Genomic DNA, 19,098 nt, shown 5'->3' on the forward strand with positions numbered 1-19,098 from the left:
GGAGAGACCCAAGATGATAATGTCTTTGGGATAGTTTATAAGAGATTTTGAGAAAATGGAAATAGAAGTGAAGGTAACCGGAGTCGGTACCGAAAAGCTGTTTGAGATTGCAATACAGACCGAATTTTTGGAAAAGAACATATTGTGCCAGAAAAAGTGATGAATGAAGGCAGAGAGTCAATGACTGGAGAAGAGATCCACACCGATAAAGATGATAAGGGGATAGTGAGGTGTTCCTACAGAAATTGGGTTCCAAAAGTTCAAGAGCTTAAGGATGAGAACTTAGATGAGAGCCATAGTTTGAGGAATAAGATTTAGGGCAAACCCTGAATGTGATAGTCAGGGAGGTTTCCATCAAAAAAGAAAGAACCCATAACATAATAGAGTGGAAAACAAGGGTTTTAATGTATAAGATAATCCCGATTATGGGAGAAGGTTGAAACATTTCATACTAAGGAAACAGAAAGTCGAGTAAGGAAAGGAGACCCGAGATGGTACTCCTATACGACAATTTATGGACCAGTCTAGACAGAACTTAGACTATTATCCCCAACCACCACCCTGAGGAAACAATGCGGTGATAAATTCTTTCAGGACCTTTAAGTCGCTAAGCTCTCAGAGTTCCAAGGAATAAGCTGACCCAGTCGAGGCAAGAGCCTGGCTAAAGGAAATACAGGAATCATTTGAGATTCTGAATGATTGACGAATCACAAAAGACTGTTTTTGTCACTTACCCTCCTAAGAGAGAGACCACCCGCTGGTGAAAGGCCAAGGAAGGCACGGAGCAAGAGATTATAATAAACTGATTTAAGTTCAGTCAATTATTTTCAGGAAAGTACTTCCCAAGGTTATGGAGATAGTGTAAAAGCTTTAGAGCCAGAACAAAGGCAGACGAGTATGATGAATTATGAATCTAAGCTGTAAAAGTTGTTAAGATTCGTTCTGAAGACGCGAATCCAGAATGACGGGATATTTGAAATCAATGCTTATGTTGTGTTGGTTCATGAAATAATGATAAGAGAAAGGAAAATAAAAAGGAATTGAAGTGGAAAGGAATATAAAGGCAACAGAGTTTGAGGAATGATAAGGGAGTTGGGTATGAGGAAACCCTAAAGACTCATATTAATAGAAATAGAAAAGTATATGATCGTCAGGATGAGGGTGATTCACCATGAGTTAAAGTTGACGGTTGAAGGCATAAGAGATGCATATATTTTATCCCCTTTAAGTTGGGAGGATTCGAGGAAACATTGAGATAGTTCGAAGGATAAACAATGAGACGCGGATAGACTGAGGAGACAAGGAAGTAAGAAATTAGGAAAATTGGATGAAGGAAGTGACCTTCAAGAATGTGAAGTGTAAGACCGGTGGCTTGATACCCAGAAAGGGAGACGCCAGGTATGAAAGATATCCCAACATTGAGGTGACTGTTGAGATAAACAACAAAAGTAAATAAGGAATTATTAAGAAGAAGTTCACGTTGAACATGACCAATATCTTCCAGAACATCCATTTATCATTACCAAATCAGGAAAGAAAAGCGGATGACCATTGTTATCTTTTGGAGGCCATATGGATTGACCTCAATTTGAATAAGGATGCTATTATGAAGTTAGGTATAGACTATCGAGGTGGGAATGATGAATAAGATAATCTATCAAGGATATATGACTTGATTTATCCATGGAAGGATGCAGGTACCTTTTAAAGGTGGAATTAAGGATAGAACATTGGTAACTTAAAATGAATCCTAGGGGAATGCATACAGGTTGGCATTTCACCCTTAATAGGGATAGTATGAGTTTTGACAGTATGAATTGGAAAGGATTAAGGTAATAACAACCTTTAAGAATCAGTGGAGAAATTTTTCAGAGGTATATAGACAATGGTTCTAGTAATAGTAAATGGTATTTTGATATGCCCTGTATCTAGGGAATACAGGAGGAACGATTGAAGGATAACCTTAGAGGTTTTACAAGGAGAAAGGAAATATTCGAAATTCTCAAGAATAAAAATGTTGATAAAGAAAATATGACATTATTATAATGATGCCAAGTGGGGCACGTGTTAAACCACGAGAAAGTATGGATCGAACCAGTAAAGGTCGAAATTGTTCAGGGCAATTAGGACCTAAGATAAAAGATGTTCTAAGTATGATTGAGAATCAGTCTTGACAGTGATTAGCCTCTAAAGACTGAGGCAATAACTTATGGAAAACATCTTCACTCAAGCAGTGATCGGAAATAGGGTAGAAAATTTGTGAAAGTGGTTAAAATGAAATTGACTATAAGGAAATTTTACTATCAGGAAAGGCCAAAGAGGTGGTCGACGCTTTAAATGTAAGAGAATAATTATAGGCGCTCGTGCGAGAGGAATACAGTGATGATGGTTAAAGCTATGAAGGTTGTATTATGGTTTGGAAGATTGACATTCCTTCTGATGACTGTGCAATACCCAACCCTAATAGTAGTTGGTAAAGGTTTAATTTATGTAATCGCCATGAGCAGGCTATCTATCTCAGAAGATACTATCTTGAGATAAGCCAGGACCATGTTTCAAAAAGGACTAGACGAACCCTTGAGTTAAGTCTTCTATTTAGGGCGTATGATTAAGAATGGTATTAACCTGCAATCGTTGCTTTGATTGAAACTCTTCTGCACTTTTATCTGCTTCATGTCATGTATGTATGTCAGGATCAGGAGTGTTCTTCATGAATCATGAATGGTGATTATGTTACCTCCTTAGAAGGATTTGATACGACATGTATGGACTCCGTATGGTTAGATATTAAGATTTTATGGAAAGGTGAATGACGACAGTAGGTCAGTGGTGGACCATAGTAATGCAGTAATGATTCCGCGAGTAATGAGTTGATTACAACCGTGAGAGTTGTATTGGAATGGGTGTTGAGATTGAATACCACTAATCGGGTCATGGTAGTGTATAAGTTATCATTGATAGAACATTGATAGACTAATTAAGTAGAGTATCTACCTATTGAATATTTATTCTTTCTTATCAATAGAGAGTCATATTATTATACGAGGAAGGTTACGGTGCAAGCATAGTATTCTAGTAACGATGATGTCTAGAATGAGATCCCAGATTCGATTTTCGATATCGAGGGAGTTTCAAAGGTGATTGTGTATAAGCTCGAGGAAGAGCATGGGTCCATAGAATGATGGACGGAATAGAAATATTTAGGCATGGGAAATACGATGCTATAATACTTGATGCTGATATAAATACATATATGTTTTGTTCTCCTATGACAAACCTCTATAGTTCAGAGGTAGTTTCCAAGCCAGATATTTTGTGGCAGTATATTTTTCATATATACAATTCTCTTCAATTCGTTCTTTTCTCTTCTTTTTATTTCATGTAAGCTGAGAAGAACAACCCTTCCAGAAAGGGGAGGTATTGCCGAATGACTATCTATCTGTGTGATAGAAGCCTAATAGGATACCATCTATTGTTTAAATTACTTGTCAAGTACTAAAGGCTGGCCACCTTCTGTACTAACTATGCGATATAACAAGTGTTCATGATCATAGTGATCTCTCAACAAATTCCTTTACTTCTATATGATTGATCAAACTTTGGGAAATAGAAACAGCTGAAAAAAAAAGGAATAATAAAGTTGTGGTAGTATTCGGAATGGAAACACATTCGTGATACTAAGGTTGACGTGGTTATTAAAAGGTTATAGAATGCTAGCGAGCAAAAGTATAACCCGTATAATATTAGGAACGGAAGGTAGTAGCGATTACGAACTGGAAAAGAATGGGTATTGAGAAGCAAAAGTTCTAATGATTAGAAGCTATGATGAGAGTCTGTGTAATAGACTTGAAAGAATTTGGAATGATCACTTAATGCGGATTGAGTTATCTTACGACAATAGATCATATGTCATTATCGAGATGTCGCCTTATGAGATCCTTGAGGGAAGACAATGTCGATCTCCCTTATGTTAGGATGAAGTTGTAGAGCGCAAGATGTTCGGACCCGCAGTAGTCCAAAGGATCAAGGATATAATAGATTTTAATCAGAGGACGGCTGGTAGTAGCCCAAGATGGGAACATGAAGTATGTTGATTTGACACGAAAGGACAAGGAATAGGAAGTGGGGGACCTAGTATTGTTATAGGTATTCCCTTGGAAAGGAAGGATGAGGTTCGGAAAGAAAGGGAAGCTAAGTCCACGAATTGTTGGACCCTTGGATATATTAAGACATATTGGGAAGATAGCATATGAGCTAGCCCTACCCCCGAATATGTAGCAAGTTCATAATGTGTTCCACGTATCAATGTTAAGAAAATGTAATTCGGATGCCAGATAAATAGGGGCATATGAGCGCATAGGCATGCGACCAGACATAACCTATAGGGAGCAACCAGAAAGGGTTATAGATCGAAAAGGGACAAGTGCTTAGGAGAAGGGTTATCAAACTAGTCAGAGTTTGGTGGTAGAACCATAATGTGGGAAATTGACTAGAGAGTTAGAAGGCACAATGCTAGAAAAGCATCCCCAACTGTTTTCTATCTGATTCCGGGACGGAATCCTTTTAAGAAGGGGAGACTGTAATAACTCCCAAAATTTTGAACTTTTTGTAACCCTTGTGAATAGTGTTTTAGCTGAATGAGAAAATTTTTCATGCCACACTATGTAGGGGTTCTGATATGGATATTCTGAGATTTTATAAGTACTTTATATGGGATATAAGTGTATGTAAAGATCGTCAGAATCCAAATCCGAACACTTTGATTTTTCCCGGAAATCCAATAGATACGGAAAGAATTGAGTATAAGGTAACAGGATAAAAGGATTTAAATTAAAGGATTATAATAGAGGATCATAAAAAGGAATATAATGTATTGAGAAAGGTTAAGGGAACCTAAGTAATAAGATCCCGGGTATGATCCCTCAAACGATAAACGAAAACGAAAGTTAAGCGAACTGTATAACAGATCAGCGGTCATTAGGCAAACAATTAGGAAGTTAATCAAAGGGATTAGAGAGGATGATGTCACCCAACCAATGAGAAGAGGACAAGGAGGGGAGGATGACATCATGAGGATGACACAAGCATGACTTGGGAAGGAAGGAGATGTGGTGGCTTTTTAACCACACAAAATCAAGGGCAACTAGGTAATTTACTAAAACAAACACAAAAATCAAACCAACCAAGCCAAGCAAATCATTTTTCATCAAAATCAAAAAGAAACCAAGGCATTGTTCTTCATGCTCTCGGCCAAAACAGAACCAGCACACTAAAACTGCTGTATCTCCTTCATTTCTCACTCAAATATTGTGTTCTATAGCTCATTGGAAAGGTATTGAGATGGCCTACAACTCTTGTTCACAAGTCTCGTCCAAATAATCAAGGTAAGACCCTCATTTTTATAGTTCTTTAAATCGGACTTTTAGAAACTTCAAAGCCTAACTTTGTGTTCTTGATTTCTTTGGAAAGATCAAGCTTGTAGGAGGCTCCCTAAGGCTTCCTAGCAACTTAACACCTCCCAAGGAAGGTATAAACTTCAAACCCTAGCCTTTACTTTATTTGTTAGTAAGCTTAATGGTTGGTTTTGTGAAATGAGAAGCATGGATTGTGATTATTAGTAGTTTGGTTTGATTTGGAAGTGTTTTGGTAATTGAAGCTTGATTATAGTTCATAGGTCTTGATTGTAGTTGTTTGAGTTGAAAACCTTGGAGATTATGGACTGATGTGGTATGGTTTAGGTAAAGTTTTGTTGTATTGATGGTTATGAGTTGGTTGGTGGTTAATTGGAGTAGTTTAAATATTGGTAATCGCGTAAACATAGCCGTCGTAACGTCCGATTTTCTTTAGACTGTTTTTGTGCATAACATTAGGACCCGAGAACCCCCTGCTAGATTATGACCACTTCCATTTTTAGGTAGCTCATGTTACGAGCTTCGTTTTGATATGTAGTTCGTTCGATTCTGATGCACGGTTTAGGAGAAACGACCGTTTCAAGTAACGGCGTTTCGCGAACAAAACTTTTCCCCTCGCCTTACTTTGAAACATAGGTTAAAGACCAAAAAGGGTTAATTAGTGTATGAAACAATTATGGTAAGAGTGTTAGGAAGTTGGTAAGACACTCACGAAGGAATCGCCTTAAAACTTGTAATGGTTAAATTATAAAAAATGGTGGAGCCGAGGGTACTCGAGTGACTAAAGAGAATCAGTAAGCCCAAAGCGAGCGTTAGAGTCTAAGGTAGTTAGAGTATAGATTTACAAGTGACTTTGGTTTAATTCCAACTTACTTGTTGTTTATAGGTTACCAGACTCGTCCCGAGCCTTTTATCACCCCCAGTCGCTCAGACAAGTTTTCTACCCGTTATACTGTTGTTGTGATGTATATATGTATATGCATTATCTTGTGATAGATGCATGTTGGTTAATTAGCAAATTTTGCGATATATTGAAGAATGCTGATATGGTATATATATACATGCCGGTTTCGTATTCTTGCCATATATATTTGTTGGTTCAGTTGATAATACCTATGCTAGAGAATAGCGGTAATTTGCATATACCCTTAGTATAGGGACCCAAAGGTGAAAACATTTTCTAAAACCAGGAGTCGAGGATCCCGAGTAGATTTTATATATATATATATTTATATATATATATGGTTATAGTTTTCAAAACTATTAATCGAATAAGGTTTATTCGATAACTTTATTTTATTAATGAATATTATCTTGAATATTCATTCGAGGACTTATGACTCCTTTATATTATTTATTGAATATTACTTGGATATTCATTTGAGGATGTATGACTCCTTTATTTTATTTAATGAATATTATTTATAATATTCATTCGAGGTATTATGACTCAGCTTATTATTTAATGAATATTATTTCGAATATTCATTCGAGGGCTTATGACTCAGCTTATTTATTTATTGAATATTATTTCGAATATTCATTCGAGGGCTTATGACTCAACTTATTTTATTTATTGAATATTATTTGAATATTCATTTGAGGATCTATGACTCCGATTATTTGCTGAGATATATTCTTTATTTTATTAAAGAATAAGGTGTCGATAATCAAACTCACTTTTGATTATTCAAATAAAGATAGTACTTTCGTATAGGTATATCTTTGGATATTTAATATTCATTTCAAGTATAAGTTTCAAAACTTCTACTTCAATTATTTTTATAAAGATTATTCTTTATGGAAATATTATATAAATAATAATATTCAGATATTTTCTAATATATTGGGACTGATTTACCTTGTTAAATCAGCATCACTCCAAACATTCTTAAAAATGTTTTGCGAGTCTTCAAAATTATTTTTAAAAGTTAGAGCAAATCCCAAAACTCATTTTTATATTTAAGATCCTCATTTCGAAGGGGATTTAAATACTCGCTCAAAACCTGAGGGATCCGGCTCTGTGGTGTGTTTTATATTCGCAACAAGGTTGCTGTTTTGTTAAATGAATCGATTACTTACCCAACACTCGGGAAGTAAAATTCTTGGAACAAGTTAATCCATTAACAGGCATCGCCTGGGAAATATCGGTGAGTTCTCCTTTCCAACTAGATACGACTTCTTGGTGGAGCCGTATCAACAAGTTTCTACTTGGGGAAAGGGGGAACGAGCTTTACGTTTCAGAGCCATGGATTTCATCTGAACTAGGAGTGACGTAAGTGGTCGAGTGGCGCCGGCCCAGCCTTATTATATTGGCCCAAATGGCCTGGAAGTTCCGCTAAGGCGGTCCATTCCTTAGGAGTTCAGTGTTCGGTTGACAAGTAAATCCGACAGGTTCTCCTCTACATGTAGAAAATGGTGGGGTTGCGCTACTACGACTGATCATCGTAAGTGGTCTTCCTGGCGCGGCAAACTCCCGTAATGAGTTCATCATCCAATTGGATATTTCTGCAACACTGCCTAGAGCACTTCGATAGAAAGGCTACGGTTGGGCGATTGTTGAGTGTTGGCAGGGTCAAGTTTTCAAAATGATGTTTGCATCAAATGAAGTATCTCGTAACTTCATTTTATTTTGATGATATTTTAAAGATTTAATCTATTCAAATCTGGTCTTGTAGTCTCATCTACGTGATGAACTTTTGAAACTAATTATAACTTGAACGGTGGTAGTTCAAGTAGTATTTGGAAAAGATATAAGTATATTGGAGTATCTTGTAACTTCATCTTTTAAACTTATATCTAGTAAATGATTATCTTATACATGACAAAGATTTTCAGAAAAACGTTGAGACAAGGTTAGATATATGAGATCACCTTGCAACGATATTTTTATACAGTTATAAACTGGAACTCTGTGTATATTATACATGGAAGAGGACTTCCAATATTTTGAAAAGTATATATGTATATATATACTGAATATTTTGCGACTTCATCGCATTAAGATATCATCTTGGTTCATTTCTTTTGACCAAGACCTTCATGAGTACTATGAGAAGGCTCATTTATTGTTAATCATTATACATATTATTTTGGTGGGCTTGCTGCTCACCCTTGCTTTCTTCTTTCATCACACAACATCAGATAGACAAGATGAACAGGACCAAGCTCCCAATTCGTGAGCGGATAGGAAACGTTCCGCAGCTTCCTATAGGCGTTGATGTCGCTGTAGCTGAGGTAGGAACTACCAATAGGCTAGGCTTTCAACTTTTGATGTATCAGATTATGTATATTTATGAATTGTAATAATGGCAAAGAAATGTAAATTTATTCAGAAACCTGTTTAAGGTGTATTGGCATATAATTGTGGAATAAAACGACTTGTGATTATTTTTGGATATTCATCTCTGAGACTATAACTTGTGGTGTGTGTGTTTATTGTGGGGTCACAGTACAGAGTAGTTGATTATTTATTAAGAGTGGGTGTTATTAAGGGAAATGGAACTCGTGACAACCCGGATCCCCGACCCCGGATTTGGGGGTGTTACATAATACATATTTAGACTACCATACAACTAAATCTCAGGGTTATCAATGTGACTTAGTCTTGTTATTATTCATATCTTGCACAACATCTTTCACATGCAGGAAGACTGGGTATGATAATATCTCCAGTGTGGTGCAAAAGATGGTGCATTCCATAGCATACAATAGGCACCTCAATATTGGCATGTTGATTCTGGAAGAGCTAAGCACAAGGTTGACTATGCCTTTGGTAAGTAGAGGTAAGGAAATTTTCTTTCCTAGATTTATAATGCAACTTTAAATCATAAAGTAGATGACATTCATATGCTTGAAGGAATATATAGAAATCAAATAGGCAACTGTAAACAAGTGTCCAAAATTTTATTTGGTTCACTAAATACAAAGAATCGGGTAAAGGTCGCTCTAAATATCACTGACTTCATGTTGGAGAAATTTAGAACCTTCCCTTACCATATGCCTGACATGAGGTCTAGTGCAATTTTTAGTACAACTATGGCTCTTGCACCTGTAGAAGTACACAAAAAGGATAGCACACAGGGGCCTTCCACAGCTGAGACCATTCCTTCACAACTAATATAAGCTAGGAAACCAACTAATTCATCCTCTAAACGGGGTGGAATTAGTAAAAAGAAGAGAAAGCAAACACCTGTAGTAATTGTTACTGAGAGTGGTGAGGACCAAACACATATAGAGTCAACCCTGGTCAGAAATCCAAAGAAGTTAAGGAAGGTTGAGTTGACCACTCAAATAGCCACCTCTGCATCTTCTCAAAAAGATGCAGTTATAATAAAGTGGCATCCAGGGGTACCTTCTCAACAAGGTGTTGCTATTGAACAAAACATTCTCCCCAATTCATCATGTACAGAGTTTGCACCACCTCTTGAGCACTCTCAAGTGGTTGAAATAAGATATTTGATTGGCACACATAATGAGAGCACATCAGTTGAAACTCTCTCATCCATTCAGGGGGAGTTGCCAAAAATCAATTATAAAATCTCTAATCTTATTTCCTAAATTTCTTCTTCTTATAATAAAAGGCTTCAATCCACTTGTCAAGCCTTGCCAACATCAAGTGACATAGTTCAAGAAACTGTGGTCACCACTCAGAAAGAATCTCTAGATTGTGAGAGGCTACATGCTGAGGTAGACCTTGATGACACCATCACAAACATATAGGTTTTATCAGTTTTTACTGAAGACCCTATGCAGGTTCCAATAACCGTTGGAGAATACTTCTCCTCTTTAAATGAATAATTGAGATAATATTTATTGCTCGATTAATTAAATATAGTTGAGGGAATACGATCTTTGGAAATTATTTTAAATAAATTTGAGGTATTTGATGTTTCACACAAGGACATCGAGTCCCTTGGAATAAAATAATTACAGACTTCAAAATATCTCCGGAATGGTTTCCGGGTTTTTAATTAATACAAACTGACCGACTTTCGGTCTATAAATTATACATCACGCTAATCACTAGCGTTAATATATTCTATGATATATGGATTATAATTTCAATCAATATCGATATGTAAAAAGCTCATAATTTATTTATCATGGCAACATAGCATTTATACAAAATGCAGTAAATCAAATCTTCATAACGCAACAGTATAAGGAGTAGGGTTCGTAAACTAGTCTGGGTGTTTTGAGGTGGAGTGCGCTCTCGAGTTAGTCCGACAATCTATAATCAAGAACATTATTGTCTGGTTAGTTTCTAATCGTATTTATCGTTGTTTGATAAATACGCAACGTTTATAATCAATTACGCGACTCACTTTAGTCTCTTCATTTTAATAACGTATGAGTGTTCATTAACTTCATTTTCATTTCACGATCCTTTATGTCCATTATTCTCGTTTGCTTTTATCACTTGGCTCCTCTCGCGATTCTTAAGGATTTCTACTCGCGCGATCTCGGCTCCGACATTTTTATAAAATTGCAAATCCATATTTTCACTTGAAATTTTTGTGGAAGTTATTATACTCCATTTTTTACTCTCTATAAAATTTTCATGATTTTTGACTAATTTTAAGTCGATCATTTATACTTCCAAAGTTCGTAATTTGTAGTAGTTTTTGTCGCATAAATCATTTTCACTAAAACGGGCCTAACTTTTGAACCGTAAATCAAAATCAAGCGATTCAAGCGCCTAAACGATCCTTACAACAAGTTATATCTTTATCAAATCTTATTTCTCAAGAAAACACCGTTTACACTTTCTGTATCTTTGCAGAAAACTTAATATCGTGATTTGGTCTTTTTTCGTCGTGATTTTTATGATTTGTGTTTCGTTTTAACTCTAAACTACTAATCGCCAACCAACAATCATCAATCCAACATCTTAACTACTTAATCAACTCAATAACATCAAGTTCTTGAGGCCAAAACATCAAACCTAGCATTTAACTAACTAATATTCAAGAAATCAACAAAACAACCATCAAAATTATGCTTACATCTAGGGCTGTCAAAAAAATTCGAAAAATTAGATATTCATCCAAAAAATCTGCATTCGTATCCGAAATAAATAGGATATTATCTGTATCCAAAACAAAGCAGATATTATCCGTATTCAAATCCGATGATGACGAATACGAATACGGATATAGGAATATTCGCATCCAATAATATCCGAATCCGAATAAATATATTATATTTATATATTTATATAATTTAAAATTTATTATATTAAATTTATATTGTGTTTATGTGTATATACATACACACACACATATATATAATGAAATATTATGTTTATACAAATTTTATATAATTATAAAAATAGTATTGACATATATAAAAAAATTATTTGATTTCAATAATTTAAAGATAACAAATATATTGAAAAGATAAATAAAATTAATTTTTGAATAAATTAAAATAAGATTAAATCAATTTAACTATTATTTTAATTTTTAAAAATGAAATTTAAATTTTTACTATATTTTTTTGTTAGGATTATGTTCTGTACTTGATGATAAGTTAAATAAAACACTTAGTAGATTTAAATTTAGTGATTTTGAAGTTTTCAATGGATGATCACCTCAATAACCGTTGAAAGGGTATCTTATGTATTAATAAGTTTATTAGCACATTTCTGCATATTGTAATGCCTTAGAGAACTAAATGTTGTAGAATGTTTTAAGTCATGTTGACTACTAGATTGATATGCAAGATAGGTTGGTTAATTATAAATATTAGATGCCTTGTAATCTTGTATAAAAGAAATAGAGTCAACTGCTATGAAGATAGTCTCAACGGATGTTCCACGAGGTTTCAACGGATGATCAACTAAAGTTTCAATGGATGTTCAACTAAAGTCTCAACAGATGATCAACCAGACTCTCAACAGATGATCTAACTGAGTTTTAATGGATGAACAAATTCAAAAGAGTAGTTGATAGTGACTTGACAGTCACATGCGTTGATTATATGCAGATGGAATGTAGCAGCCTATTTACAGGTTTAGAGAACAAAGAAGCATTTCCATTTTCATGCTAACTTGAAGATATTCAAAGATGCTGGATTGAGAAATGAAGAAGCATGAAATTAAACTAGAAACATTTTGTCTTATTTGTTTGTCTTTTATCATGTAACTTGGTGATATATAAATCAAGTGTAGCAAGTAGAACTATAAGAGAGTGAGAAAGGAATTACCAGAGAAATAGATAAAGCCATATCTGTAAAGAATTTCTCTGTTCTTCTAAGTTCAACTTGTAAGAAGCTGTGTGCAAACTTTTCATAACAGAGTTCTCATATTAATATATATCTCTGGTGGAAAAGTTCAATCCACCAGAAAGTTTTTAAATACTTATATATGTTTACTTTGTGTTTGATTTCTTCAATACTTTCATTCCGCACTTTAGCTAAATCAAACATTGTTATATATTTATAGTAGAACAGTTCTTAAAATTGAAAAAGTAGTTAGAATTACATTCAACCCCCCTTCTGTAATTCTTTGTTAGATTGTTTGGGAATAACAATTGGTATCAGAGCAAGCTCTTGAAAAACAAAGAGTTTTAAGATCACAACAACTAACAAGATGAGCAGAAAAGATGTTGGAGTAAAAATTTAATTTCTGGACAAAGACAACTATCACCATTAGAAGGTGAAGATGCACCTGCATCTCCTCTCTCAAGATTAAGAATATGTGGACTGCATTGAGAAAGGTCAACATGTCCCTATTAGAGATGCTATATGAAATGAGCCATCCATCCCAAAGCCTAGGGCAGAATGGTCTGATCCAAATATTGGACAAGTCCATAAGGATAAGAAAAAAATGAACATTTTATTTAATGGTGTTGATGGTGACATGTTTGACAACATCATAAATTGCAAAATTGCTAACGAGGTATGGGATACCATTCAGGTTATATGTGATGGAACTGAGCAAGTAAGGGAAAATAAAATACAACTCTTGATTCAGCAATATGAGCATTTTTATAGTGAAGAAAGTGAGTCACTCACTGACATTTTCAGTAGATTTCAAAAACTACTAAATACTCTAAAGTTGCATGGAAGAGTCTATCAAACAAAGGACTCAAACCTCAAATTCCATAGATCTACCAAACGAATGGAAGCCTATGACAGTCTCACTAAGAAACTCTCAAGATTATAAGGAATTCACCTTGGATAGACTGTATGAGATTCTGAAAACCTGTGAGCTTGAAATAGAGCAAGATAAGAAGCTGGAGAAAGGAAGAAAGAAATGAGGATCCATTGTATTGGTTGCTGAGCAAGAAAAGGAGAAGGAGATGAAGGTTGAAGTTGTTGAATCTGCACCAAATCCTAGAGTTTGTGAAGGCAAGGGAAAAGGGATACTAGCTGAACATGAAGACCATCTTAGTCAAGATGACATGGATGACATAGATGAACATATGGCTTTTCTATCCAGGAGGTTTGCCAAGCTCAAATTCAAGAAGAATTTTGGAGCATCCAAGTCAAACAGAAACATGGTTGACAAGTCAAAATTTAAATGTTTCAAGTTTGGCTTGAATGGTCATTTTTCCAAGGAATGCAGAAAGCCTGATTCAGATAGAGAGAAGTTTGAGCATGTGGACTATAAAAAGAAATACTTTGAATTGCTCAAACAGAAGGAAAGAGACTTTCTAACTCAAGAAAATGACTGGGCTGTTGTTGGACTAGAAGAGGATAAAGATACAAGCTATGTCAATCTAGCACTTATGGACAAATCAGATGAAACAGAAGTCAGTTCATCCAGTAATCAGGTAATCACCACTAATCTAGCACATTTATCTAAAGTTGAGTGTAATGATGCCATAAATGACATGTCTACTTGCAATATCCTAAGTCATTTGATTATATTATATAATAAAATACTCTTATTACATTATTTAAGTTGTTTAAATAATAATAATACTTAGTATAAAATTTTATTTTTGGAATGTTGGTTTGCTTCTTTGGAAAGAAGCTCCCATAAAATTTAACTATAAGTCAGGCCCGAAATTAATCGAGGGCCAAAGAAAAGGAATGAAATGGAGAGAAACGCGGAAAGATTGAGAGGAATGAGAATAGAGGGTTTGACGCCAAGGAAGAAAAGATGAAAATTTTGAACTAATTCAAAGAGCCAACATGTGTTAGCCCCAAGCTTAGCATAATATGCAAAGCTAATGTGTCATGCTAAGCTAATGTGTGCTTATATAGAGAAGTAAGGGAACCTTCACTTTAATTCCCTCGATGTGGGACAAGTGAACTTAGTTCAATGAAACAACAAGTGTTCCAAGTGCACAAATTATGATCCTAAAAATTTCCTGCACCTACTTATATAGAGAATGTTAGATATCTAGTTTCACCCCATTTCGATGTGGGACAATATAACATCATGTTTTAAACATCCAAATACATTTTAGTGCCTTGTGTTTTTCTTGCATTTTAAATTTTTGAACTAATTTTCCTTACATTAATAATGCTCCAAATATTTTATATTTTTAATATATTTTTCGGCTATAAAGAAGCCCAAATATATAAGTTGTTATGATTTCAATAATTTGAAACCCCATAATCTTAAATAGAATTGAGAGGTGGTTCTTTTCAAAACTCTCTCAATGTGGGATAAATTTAAACTTATCTTTGAACTATAACTCAAAACGACACTATTGTGTGAGTTATATAGAGTTATAGTAAGTCTTATAAGCATAATCTAGTCAATGTGGGACTAAATTGGACTAGATAACTAGTTCAGATCAAACTCAAAATCCAGTAATCTTGATAAAAAGAATTTTAGCTTATTTAAGGATTTCGACTTAGAGAAGCCAAGTGAAATCCTTTTAACACTTGTTAAAAATAAATAATTTGCTACCCCATCCTTTATATAGGAGAAGAGTGTAGCCTTGTGTCTATTCATTCTCGATGTGGGAACCAAGAATGTTAAGACTTAACTAAGGCTTGTGTTGCCCCAAGCCTTGCTTTTATAGATGAGGGAAGTGGGTCTCTTCAAAACTTAGGCAATGTGGAACTTGGGATGTAAGAGCATATGAGAGTGTCATAAACCCACATTGGGAAGGAAATAGAAGAGAAACTAGAATAAATTGGGAAGTCTTTAGCATAGTTGTTGCCACGGTGCAAGTGCACTTGTGTGCACCTTGCCTTGAGCAAGCTTCAAAGTTGTTGTGTGCTTGGGGGTTGCCTTGAGGGTTACTTGTTCATTTTTGTGACTTGTCTTGAGAAATGTAAAATTTCTTTTTTTTAAAACTTGTCAAATTGAGTACCACATCGAAAAAGAACAGAAGTAGTAAAGTTTCACTACCTATAAGATAATGAAGTGAGTTATTTATAAAGAGGAGGAAGAAGCTACTAAGAAAAGCTCCTTAGTTGGTAAGTCTGGTTAGTTTCTTTCCTTTTTAGGAGTAAGCTAAACCAATTGTTTAGCTGGCCGGGATCCCAACTTGATGAACTTGATGAACTTGATGAATTGATGAACTTGTCGTGCTTGAATATTCCGTTTTAATCTTGCGAGAACTATTATATCATGATGCACTCTTGATGATCGTGACGAGCTTTCGATAACCCTCTTGTTTAAAGTTGCTTATTTTATTTGATAATTTGAAATTCTGGTTTTTAGATAAAATTCGGTTGAAATGTACGATATATGCTTACTGAGCTATATGAGCTCACTCTTTTATCTAACTAACCTTCACAGGAAAGAATTTCGGAGAAGGATGTTCTGGAAAGGATAAAATATGATGAACTAAGGTTTTAGTGGATGATGAGAAGCGTAGTATGACAAGGAATAAAGTTTGTGTAATAGAATTATGTTTGTACCCGGTTAAGGTCTTATAATGTATCGTAAACTTTTGTTATAGACTAAAAATGTTGTACGGATTTTATATTATTAATTAAGTTTATGATTATGTAAGCATTTAACGAGTTTGTAGTTAGCTTGACATCCCCGGGTCGGGTTCCTAAGGTTACCTCGAGACTGGGGGCGCCACACTACTGAATTATATCACATGTGTGTTACACTCAAGTCTCTCACTAAATAAAACACTAAAATTTAAAAAGAACAATCTGTTTTTAGGTGAAAGAAATAATGTGTTAGAAACTCAATTTGTTGAGTTTAAAAAATTGAAGATATAATGCAAGATTGCTAAAAATGAACTGACTGAATCCTTAAAGAAAGAAGATATTTTAAAGAAAGCAACTTGAACGAGAACATAAAGTAATTAAAGCATGGAAATCATCTAGAGATGTCCATGCTCAAATTAATAAAGTTTAAGGTATATAATCCTTTTGTGATGAAGCCTGGAAAAGGGGCAAGGAGAAACTAAATTCTAATTTAGTAGAAGAACTTTCAACGGATGTGGATTCGACGGATGATGAATGTTATCCGTCGAAAGACAAGGAATCAAACCCGTTGAGTGAAAGAAAGCCAGTTAGAAAAGCCAAACTAGCTAAGCTAAATGAGAAATATGAATCAGTTTTGAAGAACTTTATTCCAGGAGAAACAAGTCAAGTGAAAAAGGTCAAGAGAGTCAATGTAGGGCATCTGTCAATCAAGCAATTGAATGATAGATTGGAAAATATTGAAGTAAGAGCAGAAAAGGAAAAATAATAGGAATGGGAAAGTAGGAATTAACAAGCATAACAACTACACACCTGACAAATATGCACCTAGAAAAATCTGTGTGAAATATGATAGTGTTAATCATTTGTCTGTTAATTGCAAACTTGATATGCCTGCTCACATGTCTGCACCTCCTTCATTTCCAAGTATGTCCACAATGCCTGTAAATATTATGCCTGCACATAACTTGAATGCATAATTTGCCAATATGCCATTTGCACAAAATCCTTACTATGTTACACTTAGTATGCCATAAATGTCATTTAGCATGCCTTACTGGAATAACATGTTTGCACAGAATATGCCTTTCCATGTTAACCAACCTGTGCATGATAATTCTGTAATGATGAATGGTTTCAAGGGTTCTACTCAAATGACTAAGGATGAATCCCAGATACCTAAGTGAAATGAGGACAAGCCTAAGGAACCTAAGAAAAAGGATAACAAAACAGGACCCAAGAAAACTTGGGTACCAAAATCAATGTGATTTTATTTTGTTGTGTGTAGGTCAACAGAAAGAATTTTTGGTATTTGGATAGTGGGTGCTCAAGGCACATGACTAGAGATTCTACCCTGCTCACTGAGTTCAAGGAGAGAGTTGGCCCAAGTATTACTTTTGGAGATGACAGCAAGGGTTATATTGTGGGATATGGCTTGATTTCTAAGGATAATGTCATCATTGAGGAAGTTGGCCTAGCGGATGGACTCAAGCACAATTTGTTAAGTATCATCCAGCTTTGTGATAAGGGCAAGTCAGTAACATTTAATTCTGAAGCATGTGTTGTGACCAACAAGAAAAGAAACAAAGTGGTTATCACTGGTTTGATAAAAGAAAATGTGTATCTAGTTGATTTTAACTCATCAAATGCAGAATCTGTCACTTGTCTCTTTAGCAAGGCAAGCCAAGATGAAAGTTGTCTATGGCACAAGAAGCTGTCCCATCTTAACTTCAGGACTATGAATGAGCTAGTTATGAAATATTTGGTAAGAGGTATTCCTCAAGTGGAATTTTCAAAGGATGGATTGTGTGATGCTTGTCAGAAAGGAAAGCAGATTAAGGCATCATTCAGAAAGAAGCTTGATTCAATAATTGAAGAACCTTTGCAACTACTGCACATGGACTTATTTGGACCCGTCAATGTATTGTCCATCTCAGGGAAAAGATACCACCTAGTAATTGTGGATGATTTCTCAAAGTTCTCTTGAACATACTTCCTCAAATCCAAAGATGAAGATAGTGAAATCATCATCAATTACATAAGGCAAGTCAACAATCATCCTGATTTCAAAGTTAGAAGAATCAGGAGTGAAAATGGAACTGAGTTCAAGAATTCTGTGATGAGACTATTTTGTGAACATAATGGGATCATGCATGAGTTTTTAGCAGCAAGAACCCCACAATAAAATGGAGTGATGGAAAGGAAGACGGATCTTTGATTGAAGCTGCAAGAACAATACTAGAAGAATCAAAGTTGCCAACTTATTTTTGGGCAGAAGCTGTAAATACTGCATGCTACATTCAGAATATCTCTTTGTTTAATCAAGAAAAATGCATGAGACTCTATCAATTGTTCAAGAATAGGAAGCCAACTTTAAAATTTCTTCATGTCTTTGGCTGCAAATGTTATATCTTAAGGAATTAAACTGATCAGCATGGAAAGTTTTATGTCAAAGCAGATGAAGACATCTTTGTTGGATATACAGTTGGAAAAGCTTATAGAGTCTATAATCTCAGAACCAATATTGTTATGAAATCTGTACATGTTGTGTTTGATGATAAAAAGATTGAAGGACTGGAAGATTGAGATTTCCATGAAATCCTCAAATTTGACAATGTTGAGATGATAGTGATGATTAAAGTGATCAAGAACCAATATCTAAGGATAATGCAGAAAAATCTACAACTAATGAAGCACATAATTCAACATCCATCAAAAGACCAAGTGCATCATCCGTTGAAAGACAATCTGCATAATCCGTCGAAAGGCAATTGATCCATCAATAGGAGTTGAAAGCCAATACAGATCACAATCAGAAATTACCCCAACTTCA

The sequence above is a fragment of the Apium graveolens genome, chromosome 2 (assembly GCF_009905375.1).
Source record: "Apium graveolens cultivar Ventura chromosome 2, ASM990537v1, whole genome shotgun sequence".
Lineage (NCBI taxonomy): Eukaryota > Viridiplantae > Streptophyta > Magnoliopsida > Apiales > Apiaceae > Apium > Apium graveolens.